The sequence below is a fragment of the Callithrix jacchus genome, chromosome 1, assembly GCF_049354715.1.
Source record: "Callithrix jacchus isolate 240 chromosome 1, calJac240_pri, whole genome shotgun sequence".
Taxonomy (NCBI): Eukaryota; Metazoa; Chordata; class Mammalia; order Primates; family Cebidae; genus Callithrix; species Callithrix jacchus.
In genome coordinates this window covers 57462321-57478711 of record NC_133502.1, presented here as the reverse complement: position 1 = coordinate 57478711, position 16391 = coordinate 57462321, and the positions used below count along the sequence as shown (strand labels likewise).

At 41.7% G+C, this 16391-nt stretch overlaps 2 pseudogenes across 1 annotated transcript; one reads left to right on the top strand and one right to left on the bottom strand.

Moving 5' to 3' along the window:
• Nucleotides 1-312: 312 nt before the first annotated feature.
• Nucleotides 313-5352, bottom strand: LOC100397562 (menin pseudogene; annotated as a pseudogene).
• On the top strand, nt 4272-8095 carry LOC100397191 (uncharacterized; annotated as a pseudogene). The gene is made up of 2 exons (XR_013524779.1): nt 4272-4460; nt 4512-8095. The product of XR_013524779.1 is annotated as an uncharacterized LOC100397191 (transcript).
• Nucleotides 8096-16391: the final 8296 nt, after the last annotated feature.

Genomic DNA, 16391 nt, shown 5'->3' with positions numbered 1-16391 from the left:
AAATGAACTTTCTAACAATGTATTACATTCACAACAATTTCTAAGATGGTAGATTTTGTGTCATCACCACAAAGAAAAGCATATGAGGTAATGCATTTTAAATTAGTTATATATAGCATTCCACACTGTATACATATTTCAAAACAAATGTTGTAGCTAATATACAAAATTTTTACTTTCAAAGTGAAAAAACAGAAAATAAATAATAAATGTAAACCTGTTGTGATAGAATAAATTAATTAAGCTCAATTTAATTAAGCACATGAAGAAAAGGAAGAAAGTCCTGAAAAGCCTTATATGTACAATTTTAGAATGAAAATTAGACCTTCTAAGAAGAAACAAACGAAATTGGAGTGAGTTAGTATGGAGAAGATAATCATAAAGTGAGAAATTAAAACAGCAATACTGCTTTCAATTAAAAGGAGGGGTGATTAAGGTATATATTTTACTACAAAGTACTTCAGGTTCATTATAGAAAACAAAAAGTACACATAAACAAAAAGTAGACAATTAAAAATACAAACAATCCAACTTTCACATAACAACTTTGTATCAACTATCTCACTGTAAATATAGGTTTAGTAACTTCAATAACACTAGATATTTTCATTTTAAAATACCAATTTTATAGTTGAAATGGTAACTCATTGCTATTTTGATTTAAGTTATTTGAGTAATACATTACTTCTTTTCACATTAAAAAAATGTATTTTCTATAGTAATATCTAGAATGTATATCCAAATCTCCAAATATTGAAGTAGAGCTGATCTTGGCAGATCATAGCCATTTTTCAGGCCTTATGGGAATCCATCATTGTTTATTGGTATAAAGAATAATACTACTAACAAAATAATAGAATTCAAGTAGAACTAGACATATTAAAATGTGTCTTATTTGGATTCTGGAATTTGGTGATATAGGGTTCCTCAAAACCCACTGCTTTCTTTCTGTGTCCTGACCAAGAAACACAGAATACCTTGACGGCTGTGACATAGCTGCATGTTTTAACCATCAGGCTGAACCCAAGCTGGAGCCTTAAACATATCCAGGCCCTGATAAAGGTGTCTAAGCTGTTACTCAAAACACTGAGGGAGATTGGTTCTGAGCCCCATTGGTTCTGAGCCAAATTCCTTAAACCTACATATAAATTCTTGTCCCGACTACCTCAACATGGACTTACCTAGGTAGAACATCCTTTCTCTGTCCATCATGAAGATGCTACATCTCTCTGTATAAGTTCTCTTAATAAATGCTTTGCAATTACGACAATGGTGTTTAGTGCTTCTTTCTTTGTAATCCCAACTGGCCCCATCTCAGGAGAGTTTGGGACACTCTTATGTGGGAACCCCCTTGCCACAGCCTGTAGAGAAACTCCAGCTGCAGGTTCAAGGAGAGGAAGCAGGGTGCATAAGGTGGTGCTATAAGTAGTTTGGATGGAAAGAAGCCATTAGCTAAGCGCTTTTCTTTCTTTTCTTTTTCTTTTTTAACAAAATGTATTTATCTTTCTTGGAACTGAAAAATAAATCTATGTACAAAACAGGAAAAGATCAGGCTCCTGCCACCCACTCCCAACCATCTGCAGATTTCCTCCGGGATGCTCTGAGATGGGCTGGACCTCTGGGAAGTTCCCAGAGGGTCAGAAAGGTGGTCCTGCTCTTATCCGGAGCCAGTTTGGTCAGGAAGAGGGCGGGGCTCAGGATGCTCATAGGCTGGGGGCGGAATTCCGTGTCCCAGACTCGGGATAGGAAAGAGTGGAAGCTAGATTTCCAAATTCTAGAGTAGGACTCAAGTTCTTTGCGGGTAGGGTGCTTGGATTCGCAAGATATGGAATTCTCAAGTATAGAAACACACTCCTAGGGATTGAGTGGGGTCCTAGGCTCCCAGGCTGGAGGCGGAACCTGTACTCGTTAAGGATGAAACCTCAGCTACTACAAGCTCGGAGCAACCAGCCCTGAGTAACGTTGGTCTGGCTCTAGGTGAGTAGCTTCGTTTTGAGGAGGAGCTTGGGTTTCCAGGGGTTGCGCCTTTAAAGATAATTAGGACCCAGGGTGAGGTTTCCATTGGCTGGCTGGGATTCTGGGAAGAGACCTATATTCTAACGACTGGGGCAGGGCTCTGGGCTCTGAGCTGGAGAAGATTGTGGGTTTGATGTAGACTGTACTAGGGACCTGGAGCGTTGGGTTCCTGTAGGGGTGAGGCCTGTCCCCTTTGGGCTCGGGCACCGCATGGGCTCAGAGAGGGGGGCTAAGGGCGGGGCCTGGGTCCCCACAAGTGGTCCGAAGTCCCCAGTAGTTCAGAAGCCTTTGCGCTGCCACTTGCGGAAAGTCAGAGTGTATTCACTAGGGGTGGACACCTTCTGCTTCTTCATCTGAACTTGGGACTGCGCCGTGAGTTGCAGCTTGATGGCGCTTGAGTTGACCTTGGTGGCCACCAGCAGCTCCTTCATGCCCTTCATCTTCTTGTTCTGGAAAGTGAGCACTGGACCTTCCAGCAGTGGTGATGCTGCAGGCGCTGGCGCCTGAGCCGTGCTGCCACCTTCAGGGCCTTGATCTGTGCCAGGGACTGTCCCAGGGGTTTCTGGGGGTGGGGTGGGGGAAGTCCTGACACCGCACCCTGGCTGGCGCCTGGGCCCTTGTCCAGTGATGGCTTCTTGGGGGGCGGGGGCTCCTCTAGCTTGGACGACCGCCGTGGGGCCTGCCACCGGCCTTCCTGGGCTTCCTCAACCCACAGCTGCTCTGCCTCAGCCTCCTCGGCCTCCCGGCTCATTATGCTCACCTTCTGCTGCACCTGTTCCTCGAAACAGCCTAGGGACTGCACAAGGAAGGTGGCCCAGCCCACATGCAACACAGGCGTGGGACTGCCCTCCTCCCATTTGCAGATCCTGCCACAGAATCGCAGCAGGTGGGCAAAGCACTCAGGGTCCTGGAGACAGAATCTTGGCTCTGGGTGCCCTGGCTCTGCTCCCCGCGACGGCTCCATGTCCACCTCTAGCAAGCTGGCTGCCTCCTTCAGCAGGCTGGGGATGACATCATTGGCTACTTCAAAGAACTCCTTGTGGATCTCCTCGTCTTCCCGGCAGTAGTTGTAGTCCTGCATGACAGTGGCCGTGTCAGCCCAGGCCTGCAGGGCTTCACACACATTTTGGTTGTGACAGTGTTAGCCAGCCACGTACATGCAGGGGTAGATGTGTTCATCCTGATAGGTTTTAGCTGAGGCAATGCCCTTGTGGTAGAAGGTGAGTGGGTCTGGCTGGCCAGGAGTAGGCTCCAGATCCTCTAGATCTTCCAAGTTCCCTAAGGCCATGGGGTACCTTTCCAGATGTCCCAGGTCATAGAGCAGCCAGAGCAGCTTCTGCTGTACCTGCAGCAGCTCTAATGAGTCAGTATATAGGTCAATGGAAGAGCTGATGGCACACACCATGAACGCCATCTCCACCTTGCGGTCACAGCGCATGTATGATCCTTTCAGGTACAGCCAGCTCCGCTTAGCCACACCAGTGTTGACCGTCTGGCACCTGCAGTTCTTAATGCCCTTGCCATGCTAGGTGACCTCAGCTGTCTGCTCCCCATTGGGTCCAAACACTACCCAGGCATGATCCTCAGACAGGGCGAGGAGGACATCCCAGACACCCAAGGCCTGGCAAACCCCAACCACAGCAAAGGCCACATCAGAGCTGTCAAATTTGGTGCCTGTGATGAAGCTGAAGAGGGACTAGATGCGGGCCCAATCCTTGAAATAGGAACGGCTAAGGCTGTTCCATATGACATTGGAGACCTTCACCAGCTCACAGCTGGAGACACCCCCCTCTCGAGGGTAGAGGGACAAGTGACGGCACCTCGGATCTGGGTGGTGAAATGGGCATAGAGGACAGCGAGGATGGACAGGTCGCCCAAGGGGAAAGGTGAGGCTGCCAGGAGGGTAAGGGGTGGGGCTGGGCTGGAAGGTAAGCTCGGGCACGTTGGTGGAGATGATGCGGTTGACAGCCAGAAAATGCTCCATGAAGCCCAGCACCAAGGAGAGGAGCACCAGGTCGGGCTCCTCTCGGCCCCACTCGGCAGCCAACAGGGACACCACGTAGTCAATGGAACGCAGCAGAAACAGCGTCTTCTGGGCTGCCTTCCTCCCCATGGTGGTAGGGGTGGGCGGTGGCCAGCTTCCCGTCTTTTGTTGGTGTGACCACTTAGCCAAGGCTGCAGAGCTCTTTTGTCCCCCACAATTCCGGGACTCTCGGTCCCAATCAGCACCCCAAGGACTCCGCTGATTATCCCCAATGTCCACCCCATTCCCTCTCTATGCCTGTGTCCCCGGAGCCCTAGGGTCCGTCCAGAAAGAGGACCCAGGCCAAGCCCCCCAACCCCAAGGAGAGTCCTGGGCTCGGTCTCCCTCCCGCGCCCACCTCCGCTTACATCCCACACAAGGCCCCTCAAGCTCCTGTGGACAACTAAGTGGTGCCTGTACTGTACCCCTGACCAATACAATGGACATTTTTGGTACTTAAAATTAAAAAAAGAAAGAAAGAAAGAAAAAGGTATCTCCTGTCCAGTCCCGGCCACGCACACCTGCTCTGACCACGACGAGCTTCGGTTGCACGGATGTGCTGCTGGGCGTTCCTTTCGTCACGCTGCCCAGTGGCGGCAGCCTCCATTACGCGCTGGGCCAGGGAGGAGAAGGCTGGACACGCTCGGCCGCCGGCTCCTCCAGCGGCTTCCACTCGTGGAAGTCTATGAGATCCGTGTCCGCCTATGAGATCCGTGTCGGCCTCACCCAACCTCTTCCACTGCGCAGGCGCACCCTCGAGCATCAAAACGCTGGACACGCTGAGCCGAAGGGCTACGTGGTGGCAGAGGCTGCGGCGCGCAGACAGAAGCAGCTGTAGACGCTGAACGACCGCTTTGCGGGCTACATTGACAAGGTGAGGTAGCTGGAGGTGCACAACCGCAGCCTGGGGGGCGAGGCGGCGGTGCCGCGGTAGCAGCAGGCAGACGGCTCCGCAATGGGCAAGCTGCACGACCACGACGACCGCGACGTCCGTGAGATGCGTGGCGCCGTGTTGTGCCTGGGCTCGGCGCGCAGTCTGCTGCGCCTGGAGCAGGAGCACCTGCTCGAGGACATCGCACACGTGCACCAGCGCCTCAACGACTAAGTCCCGCAGCGTGAGAAGGCCAACGCGGCGGCTCGCGCGCTTCGTTCAGGAAGCCCAGGCGGCGGGTGTGGAACTGTAGAAGAAGGCGCAGGCGCTGTGGGAGGAGTGCAGCTGTCTGTGGCGCCACCACCAGGAGGAGGTGGGCGAGCTGCTCTGCCAGATCCAGGGCTGTGCCTCTGCGCAGGCGCAGGTACAGGCAGAGACACTGGACGCCCTCAAGTGTGACGTGACGTGGGCGCTGCGCAAAATCCGCGCACAGCTTGAAGGCCACGCAGTGCAGAGCACGCTGCAGACGAGTGGTTCCCAGTGAGGCCGGACCAACTGTCAGAGGCAGCCAAGGTGAATACACACACCATGGGCTCAGCGCAGGAGGAGATAACCGAGGACCAGCGTCACTTGCAGGCCAGGACCAGAGCTGGAGGCAGTGAAAAGCACCAGGGACTCCCTGGAGAGGCAGTGCTCTGAGCTGCAGGACCATCATCAGGCCGACATTGCCTCCTACCAGGAAGCCATTCAGCAGCTGGACGCCCAGCAGCTCCCACCCAGCAGGAGATGGCAGCCCAGCTGTGAGAATACCTGGACCTGCTCAATGTCAAGATGGCTCTGAATATAGAGATAGCCGCTTACAGAAAACTCCTGGAAGGTGAAGAGTGTCGGATTGGCTTGGCCCAATTCCTTTCTCACTTCCAGAACTCCCCAAGATTCCCTCTATGTCCACACACATAAAGGTCAAAAGCGAAGAGATCAAAGTGATAGACAAGTCTGAGAAAGAAACTGTGATTGTGGAAGAACAGACGGAGGAGACCCAAGTGACTGAAGAAGTGACTGAAGAAGAGGATAAAGAGGCCAAAGAGGAGGAGGGCAAGGAGGAAGAGGGGGCTTAAGAGGAGGAGGCAGAAGGGGGAGAAGAAGAAGCAAAGTCTCCCCCAGCAGAAGAGGCCTCATCCCCAGAGAGGGAAGCCAAGTACCCAGTGAAGAAAGAGGCAAAGTCACTGGCTGAGGCCAAGTCTCCAGAGAAGACCAAGTCCCCAGCAAAGGAAGAGGCAAAGTCACTGGCTGAGGCCAAGTCTCCAGAGAAGACCAAGTCCCCAGCAAAGGAAGAGGCAAAGTCACTGGCTGAGGCCAAGTCTCCAGAGAAGACCAAGTCCCTAGCAAAGGAAGAGGCAAAGTCACCGGCTGAGGCCAAGTCCCCAGTAAAGGAAGAAGCAAAATCTCCAGCTGAGGTCAAGTCTCTGGAAAAGGCTAAGTCCTCAGTGAAGGAGAAAGCAAAGTCCCCTGAGAAGGCCAAGTCCCCCGAGAAGGAAGAAGCAAAATCTCTAGCTGAAGTAAAGTCTCCCGAGAAGGCCAAGTCCCCAGTGAAGGAAGAAGCAAAGTCCCCTGAGAAGGCCAAGTCCCCAGAGAAGGAAGAAGCAAAATCTCTAGCTAAGTCAAGTCTCCCGAGAAGGCCAAGTCCCCAGTAAAGGAAGAAGCAAAGTCCCCTGAGAAGGCCAAGTCCCCAGAGAAGGAAGAAGCAAAATCTCTAGCTAAGTCAAGTCTCCTGAGAAAGCCAAGTCCCCAGTGAAGGAAGATGTAAAGTCCCCTGAGAAGGCCAAGACTCTTGATGTGAAGTCTCCAGAAGCCAAGACTCCAGCAAAGGAGGAAGCAAAGTCTCCTGCAGACAAATCCTCTGAAAAAGCCAAAAGCCCTGTAAAGGAGGAGATCAAGTCCCCAGAGAAGGCGAAGTCTCCCGTGAAGGAGGATGCCAAGGCCCCTGAGAAGGAGATCCCAAAGAAAAGAGAGGTGAAGTCTCCAATGAAGGAGGAGAAGCCCCAGAAGGTGAAAGTCAAAGAGCCCCCAAAGAAGGTAGAAGAAGAGAAAGCTCCCACCATGCCAAAAACGGAGGAGGACAGCAAGAAAGAGGAGGCACCCAAGAAGGAGGCTCCAAAGCCTGAGGTGGAGAAAAAGGAACCTGCCGTCGAAAAAGCCCAAAGAATCCAAAGTCAAAGCCAAAAAGGAAGAGGTTGAAGATAAGAAAAAAACAGCCACCCCAGAGAAGGAGGTTCCTGCCAAGGTGGAGATGAAGGAAGATGCTAAACCCAAAGGAAGACAGAGGCGGCCAAGAAGGAACCAGATGATGCCAAGGCCAAGGAACCCAGCAAACCAGCAGAGAAGGAGGCAGCAGTGGCAGCATCGGAGAAAAAAGAGACCAAAGAGGTGAAGGCCACCGAGGCCAAGTAGCTGAAGAGAAACCCAAGACAGAGGCCAAAGGCAAGGAGGAAGACAAGACGCTCTCAAAGGAACCCAGCAAACCTAAGGCGGAAAAGGCTGAAAAATCCTCCAGCACAGACCAAAAAGACAGCAGGGCTCCAGAGAAGGCCACAGAAGACAAACCACCAACAGGAAGTAAGGTAGGGAGAAAGAAACGTCCGGAGCAGCCAAAGAAAGTCAGAAGGGTCCCGGAACTCAAGGATCAGGGTAACGTAATTTTCACCTTTTCTTTCTTTATGTAAGAAGAAACTGCTTAGATTTAGATGACGGGGACTCCTTCTTCAAATAAGAATTTCTGTTAGCTATATGCTAGCAAGAGAGGGCACTCCCAGCACCCTGCCCCCACCTCCCCAGGTGTTGGACAATTATGTTACGATAGTTTATGTAGCTGAATGTGATATATGCTGAATGCCACACGTAAACACTTGATTATAAAAACTGTCCCCCCTTTTCAAATAAGTGCATTTATTGCCACTATGTGCAACTGATAGATGACCGCAATAATGAATGAGCAGTTAGAACACATTATGCTTGAGATGTCTTAACCTATTCCCAAATACCTTCTGTTTTCCAAAGGAGTGGTCAAGCCCTTGCCCAGAGCTCTCTATTCTGGAAGAGCAATGCAGGTGGGGCCGGGTACTGGCCACTGAATTATGCCAGGGCCCACTTTCCCCTGGAGTCCACTTTCAATTGAATCTGTGCAATAAAACCAAGTGCTTGTAAAATGAAAAAAAAAAAAAAAAAAAAAAAAAAAAAAAAAAAAAACCTTATTTTGTTTTTGTCTTCTCATATTCTTGATGTGAGAATTTCTTTTTGATGTTTGAATACAGCCATAAGTGAAAGGTCATATAGGAGAAGACAAAAACAAAATAAGGTGTATTATTTGTGTATTAAATTCAAGTGATATCAGAATAGCCGATTTAGTAAAATACATTTGATTTAAAAGAAAGCGGCAGGTCACATTTGTGATCCCCTTGAAAGATTAATTGAGTAATTAGTACTTGACTTGGATAGTTGCAATCAGTGCTGGTAATAATGTTTTGTAGGCTACTTTCTTATGACTTTCCACCAGAAAAAGGTGAGAGTGAATGAATTTTCATTACATACTATTAAGATTCACTTGCAAGAGAGGGTTTGCTACATTTTGCATATAGCAATAAAAATAGCAGTAATTCCTGGTGCTGACAATGTTTTACTGATTTAATATTTATGCTCTTTCTACTTAATTTAATTTTATACTCTAAGAGTCATTGTAAATTAATTCATATTCGCACCTTGTGAACTCCGACATATTAGAATGAGCCCTTAGTAGTTTTATTTGCATACAGAGAAATGATTGAGATGACTTTGGTCCTACAGATGGATGCCAGGATGCCAAACTAAAGAATCTTAAACAAAATAATGACTTAAAAAGTATCTTCATATCCATTTATAAACTACTTCCTATTGAGTATGCTATTAGTTTACAGATTTGTTGGAGAAAATTGTGTTGTCTGTGACTCATTCAAAATTAGAGTTGGGGAAACAAAGAAAAGTTATTTTAATATGATAATTTGAAGTGCTTGCCATATTTCTCTATCTTGCCCTTGAGAGAATTTGTCTCAAGTTCCTCATAAGAAAAGTCTTTTAGAAAACTGATTTGATAAAGAACATTGCTTGGATATACAATTGACATTTTAGAGTCGGTGGGGAAGGGTCAGCCATTTTCTCACCCCACTTGCTAAAGGGATGAGAGGTGAGCATTAGTGAGAAATGTTGCTGCTATATTTGGTTAGAATTCACAGAGCAACACCAATGACAGAGCAGAAAATCAAAACTGGCTACCAAGCAGATGTCTCCCATGTAAGATTCCAGCTGATGGAGGGGCTGAGAGGTCTTAGAAAACATTCTCTTCAGGATAGAGACTCAATTATAAAATGATATTTATCAGCTTAACTGTCATTCTTGCTCTTTGGTTATCTTCCTTAAACAACTGAGAGGCAGGTAACCACGAGTTATATATAAACACATTTATTAAGCACCGATGATGAGACACTGGAGATCCATAAAAATAAATATGTACAATAAATATATTTTTTTAAATATATTACCAAATTTGGGGATAACCAGAGATAAATGCTACAAACACAATACAAATATACAATGTGCTTGCATGGTAGTAGAGTTATTACAAGTATCAGATAAATATAGAAAAACATTCTAAATGAAGTAATCATAACAGAATATTATTAATAATAATATTAATATCAATTATATTAATAATATAATAGTGGTGATGATATTTGAGTCATTAGAGAATAGTAGTGTTTATAATAATTGCATATATATGTATATTAGTGCCATATGCAAGTTTTTCTTCCAAATACTTCAGATGTATAACTAATAAAATCTTTGTAACTACCCTATGAAATGGATTCAGTCATTAAACCCATTTATTATAAGTGAAGACATGGAGGCCCATACAAAGCTTTAAAAAGTTCAGATATGTTTAAGAAAGAGATCTAGATTTTTGGTGAAATTTAGCCTCTTATTAACACTATGGGTTACTTAATATGGTTGCTGTAAATATTAAATAAAGTTTTAGATATAAAGGCCTTAAAGCAAGTCCTGAATTATTGTAAAATGTTAAACAATATTAGATATTTTTATTATACTTAAAATTAATTGTACCTGGTTTTTTTGTTTGTTTGGACTTGAACAATGGATAGCCATTTGTCAGACAGTGAGAGCAGTAATTGGTACATAAAATTGCATGGCATGAGAAAGGGAAAGTTGTATGATGGAGTGTGGAAAGAATGGTGAGAGAGGCAGGTTGGTAAAAATATGCAAAGCATCTGAAGCTGTGGAAACATTTGTATTTATTCCAATATGAAAGGGAGAGGAAATTAAGAGACAAACAGAATTGGCATAATTATTTCTCTGTTTTAAACCATAATTACAATGACATGTTAGAGAGTGAATGAAGTGGTGATAGAGATTAAAGAAAAGTAAGTTACTCAAGAGATTATAGAAATAATTTACGTGCAGATGGAGTGCCTGGACTACAGAAATTTCATGAATATAGAACAGTAACAGCAAAACAAAAGAAACGAAACAAAACCTCAAACATGGAATCCAAAGATTCTAGTTTAAATGGTGATGATACCTTTAAATTTGAGGGAAAAAAAATAGTGCAAGCCAATTTTCACGGGAGACAATTTGGATTTTAGATATATTTAAATATCACCATGAGATTAATAAGTGAAGGTTCCAAGCAAGGTTAGAATTGGTGGTAATAGATTTGGAAGACATGCACAAGGATAACAGAGTTAAAGACACTGTAGTAAATAATAATGAAATAAAAGCAGAAAAAAAATGTACGTGAACAAAAAGAGGCTTAAGAATAGGAGAAGGGGAAGTAGAGAAAGATGAACCATTTATGGTTACAGCAAAGGCATTTATAGACACATAATAAAAATATAAGTACTGCTCACTTCTTACACAGCACATATACTAAAAAAAAAATTAAGTAAAACAGTTCCTTAAGATTTGAAAAATCTTTCCCAAAATAAGGATTGGGTAGTTACATCAAATAGCCACTAAATTTTCTGAGTTTCTTTATGGTTAAAACATAAAAGAATAAGATGGGCCATATTGATTTCATGATTTGAAATCATGGCGGTTAATTCGAAGACCAGTACTATCATATGAGTGCTTCTGCAAACATAATTTAATGCTATGCCAGACAATGTATATAATAGAATTTTTTTCAAAAAAATAAGTGATGCCCATTAATACGTTAGTATTAATCAAGATATATATTTATATCTTATATAAACGTGATAAAAAAATTATTATGCATACAACAGCAACAGCAATGGATATGTTCCAAGTCCAATAATATCTTCAAATAGAGAGGCTGATTATGAAAGAATAAAAAGAATAAGAAAAAATATCTCAGGGCAAATATAAAATAGATAAATGTGCAAAGTTTTTTGGCATTGAAATTTTGGGGACAATTAGAAAAATGATATTTTGAAATGATAAATTTTCTACATGAATAAAATAAAAAATAATTTATAGGCATTTTTATGCCCTGACATCATTTTTTATAATTTAGATCATTTTGATTTTTGAATAATTATTTAAAATTTGAAAATCCTGCAAAACAAAACCAAGAGTGTATGCAACTTTTAGATAACTCAATTCTAATAGCTTTAAACAAATCTTTGGCTGAACACAGTGGCTCACGCCTGTAATCCCAGAACTTTGGTAGGCGAAGGTGGGCAGATTACAAAGTCAGGAGATCGATAGCATCCTGGCCAACCTAGCAAAAACCCATCTCTACTAAAAATACAAAATTTAGCTGGGCGTGGTTGCCGGTGCTTGTAATCCCAGCTACTCCAGAGGGCGAGTCAGGAGAATTGCGTGAACTGAGGAGGCAGAGGTTGCAGTGAGCTACAAAAAAAAAGAAAGATTGTGAGGCCAAGGCGGGTGGATCACGAGGTCAAGAGATTAAGACCATCCTGGTCAAGAAGGTGAAACCCCGTCTCTACTAAATATACAAAAAGATTAGCTGTGCATGGTGGCACGTGCCTGTAGTCCCAGCTACTCAGGAGGCTGAGGCAGGAGAATTGCCTGAACCCAGGAGGCTGAGGTTGCGGTGAGCCGAGATCACGCCATTGCACTCCAGCCCGGGTAACAAGCGCGAAACTCGAGAGAGAGAGAGAGAGAGAGAGAGAGAGAGAGAGAGAGAGAGAGAGAGAGAGAGAGAGAGAGAGAGAGAAAATAATAATAAAAAAATTTTATTTGAGACTATTTTCAAAAACTGGTATAGATACTGCAATTCTCTGATTTGAGCTAGTACTATTCAAGTAGTTAATAGTTTTATAAAAGCTTTACTTTTTCCTTTTGTGTTTTATTTTACATTTAATATCTATATAATGACAAATGATCATTACAACTAGTGAGGCTATCAATATATCATCCTAATCTTTAGGAAATTCTAAAATAAAGTCTGAAATTCTTGATATTCTGTGATGTAATGATGTTACCTTCTCATGTGTGAATAATACATCTTGACATTTTACCAAAGGATGGTGGGCCAGTTTTCCGTCAACATTCTGTGAAAGATGGGCTCTAAGTACTGTGAGAAATGAGAAAAATTATTTAACAATTTGCTTGGTGAAAATTATTTTATGAATGGATATACTTCTGTACTAGTAATTAGATTTTTCATATATAGATGCTAAGTTTATTATACTCTTATCTCAAAGTCAAAGAGTTGTAATTTAAATTTTCAAGGCCTACCATTTTTACACAAGGAAAGTAAGAAACCGAAAATTCCATGTAAGAGGGGGCAATAAAATCACCAATTTCTCCCTACTCTCCCTCCTTCTCTCTCTCCCTCCCTCCCTCTCTTTCTTTTCTTTCTTGCTTTTTCATCCCTCCCTCTCTCCTTCCCTTTCTCCCTCCCTTTCTTCCTTGCTTTCTTTTTCCTTTCTCCATTTCTTTCTTTCTCTGTTTCTTCTTTTTCTTTTTACTTTCTTATTTATTTTGTTTTTTCTTTCTCTCCATATTACTTTCCTCTCTTCCTTCCTTCCTTCTCTCTTACTTTCTCTCTCTTCTCTCTCTTTCTCTCTCTTTCTTCCTGAAGTGGAAAGCTGATAGAGTTTGTAGAAGCTCAGCTCTAAAGCCTAATAGGAATAAATAAATTTATCAAATCTGAAGCCAATGACAATTTGAATGACTGAAAACAACCACTTTTAGGGAGCAGTCAAATATTGTTTGGCAACTGCATTTGTCAGGAAATGCATATTAATGCGTATTAATCCCTATGTCTGGGTCTCTTTCCTGGTCTTAAAATCATAGAAGAACTGACTCAGAGAGGAAAGATATCCAAGTAGTTCAGTAAGTGCCGAACTACATGTGTAAAATAAAAGTTAGCAATGTCATTTCAGCATGTCTTCTCTCCATTCCCAGAGATGCTCACTGGGGTAGTAAATGTTAATAGTCTAATATTTCCCTTCCACATGTTTTCTAAAATAATAAAATATGTGCATGTATGTATGTGATAAATATTATGTATTGATAATACTCTTTTGTATGTTTATAATACTTTGTTAACTTTAACAAAAAGAATAGCACCATAACAATTACACTGCAATTTGCAATTTTTAAAAAACATTTTCTAAGAACAATTTTAGAGCTATTGCAAAGAAAGTACAGAGAGTCCCAAAATATCTCTCACCTAGTTTCTGCTATTAACATCTTACATTAATAAGATTTGTCATAACTAATGAACCATAATTGATACATTAGTATTAATTAAAGTCCATACTTTATTCAAATGTCTTCAGTTTTTCTCCAATGTCACTTTTCTGTTGCATGACCCCATCGAGCATAAATACAACACACTTAATACTCACATCTCTTCAACCTCATATTGCCTGTTTCAGATTTTCTTACTTTTCAGTGACATTGCCAGTTTTGAGCACTACTGGTCAATCATTTTGTAGAATGTCCCTCCGTTGAGATTATATTATTAATCTCAATAATTAATAATTATGAGATGATTATAGATTTCTGGTATGCTAGGGAAGTGTTACAGTACAGGGTGTGTAAGACCAAGCAACCTGAGCCTGAGTTCTGGGTCTGCTGATATATAATTATTCAAGCATTAGTAAATTACTTAACCCCCTCTTGCCTTAATTTCTGTAATGGGGATGACAATATTTCATACTCGGTAAGTCATAAATGACTTAGTGTTATATAAGAGTTTGCTAAATAAATAAATGATACTTGATAAAAGATAAAAATGAAGAACTTGACATTACTTGAGAGTTGTTCCAGATATGAATTTTTGCCTGTAGATATTGCAATCAAATAAAATATTAAAAACCAGAATATATGGAAAATCAGAAAATGCAATAAAATAGTCAGTAAAAAATACTTCAAAACGGAATATATGTATATTATGTGTGTGTTTTGCACTTTGCAGAATTATTTCAAGAAAGGGAGTTTTGTAAATCATAGGCTTATAGTTGAATAAACATATATAAATATAAATATATAACAAAATAAAAATAATCATAGGTACAATCTGTCAAGGATACAGATAAAATAGATTTAGGTCTCTCATACAGTACTGGCTGGAAGATGAAGTAGTTTACTTGCTCTGGAAAATAGTTTGCCAATTTCTTAAGAGACTAGACACATACTTACCATACATCCAGGAGCACACTTAGAGGCATTTATCCCAGGAACATGACAACTTCTATTCACACAAAAATCTATACACAGATATTCATAACAGTTTTATTTGTAATACTCCAAACTGAAAATAACCAAAATGTTCTTCACTAGGTGAATGACAAAATCTTTAGTATATTCATAATGTGAAATACCACTCAACAAGAATGGATAAACTGTGGATACATATAATGATTTTAATATATGTCAAAGGCCTTATACTGGTCAGGTGCAGTGGCTCACACATGTAATTCTAGCATATTTGGAGGCCAAGATGGGAAGATCACTTAAGCCCAGGAATTCAAAACCAGCCTCAGCAACATAGACCCTGTCTCTACAAAAATTAATTTTTAAAAATTAGCTGAGTGTGGAGGCAGGAGCCTGTAGTCCCAGCTATCCAGGAGTCTGAAGTGAGAGGATCCCTTGAGCCCAAGAGTTCTAAGTGGTAATGAGCTATTATGCTACTACATTCCAGCCTAAGCGACAAAGAGATCTCATTTGTAAAAAAAAAAAAAAAAAAAAAAAAAAAAAAATTTAAAAGGCATTGCTATTGAATAGCGAAAAGTGGGAGCAATCTTAAAGGGTTATACACTATATACTTCCATTTTTTTAGCCTTCTAAAATTGACATTATAAAGTTGGAGAAAGATTAGTGGTTGCCAAGCTTTAGGCATGAGTGAGGAGAGGGAGGGGCATGCAGATATGTGTGATGACTGAACTGTTGTACATCTTTGTTGTGGCAGTAGTTACACATACTTACACATGTGACAAAATGGCATAGAACATTACACACACACACACACACACACACACACGCAAATTAGTAGATGAAAAACAAGTAAAATCTGAAGGTTCTGGATTTTACCAGTGTTCATTTCCTTATTTGATATAGTACTGTAGTTGTTTAAAATGTTACTTTTAGGTACATTAGACATCTTTATTATTTTTGCATCTTCTTTTGAATGTAAAATTACTTCTTACTTCAAAACAAAAACTTTAAAATAATGTAAAAATTAGACAAGGCAATACACACACATGTACTTATATAAGCATTTCAAGCCGATTATGAATGTTTTCCTGTTTTTTATAGCTGGCATATAACTTTTATAACCTGAAAATCTATATATCTGTGTGTATTTTTATGTGATATATATTTAAATATTATATATACACAAATAACAAATATATACTGATACACACATGTATGTGTGTATGTATATATGGCATTGTCACTTTATTTATTGTAAACTCCTTCCAGAGTTTAGGTAACCTTTTAAATTGTCTTTGAGTCCCTGCCCTTTTATTAGCATGGTTCCTTATCCATGGAAAATTCTATGTTACCATTGAAAGATATTTATATTTGATGAATTCTTGAGCCTGAAAGAATAAATTTATAACCAAATGATAAAAACTTCTAGTAAACAGGTAAATATTATGAAGAGTTTCCAACAATATGATCTTTGGTGAAAAGTAGACAACCTAAAGAGTTTGTATAAAGTCCTGAATGCAGGTGTCCAGGGAATTTATGGCAGGCAAACTGAATGAGAGTTTGGACGCAAAGAGCTAAGATGTCTTCCAACCCAGTGATTCTTATGAAACAAAGAGCTTTGAACTCAGACCAAATGCACTATTTCCAAAGCTCTATTTCCCATGAATCATGAACTAGTCAGAACTATTTTAAGCCAGTTTCAATTGAATTTAGCTAATATGCATGCACTGTCTAATGATGTGCTCATCAATCCCCTAAGCACCATACAGGAATACAGTAAAC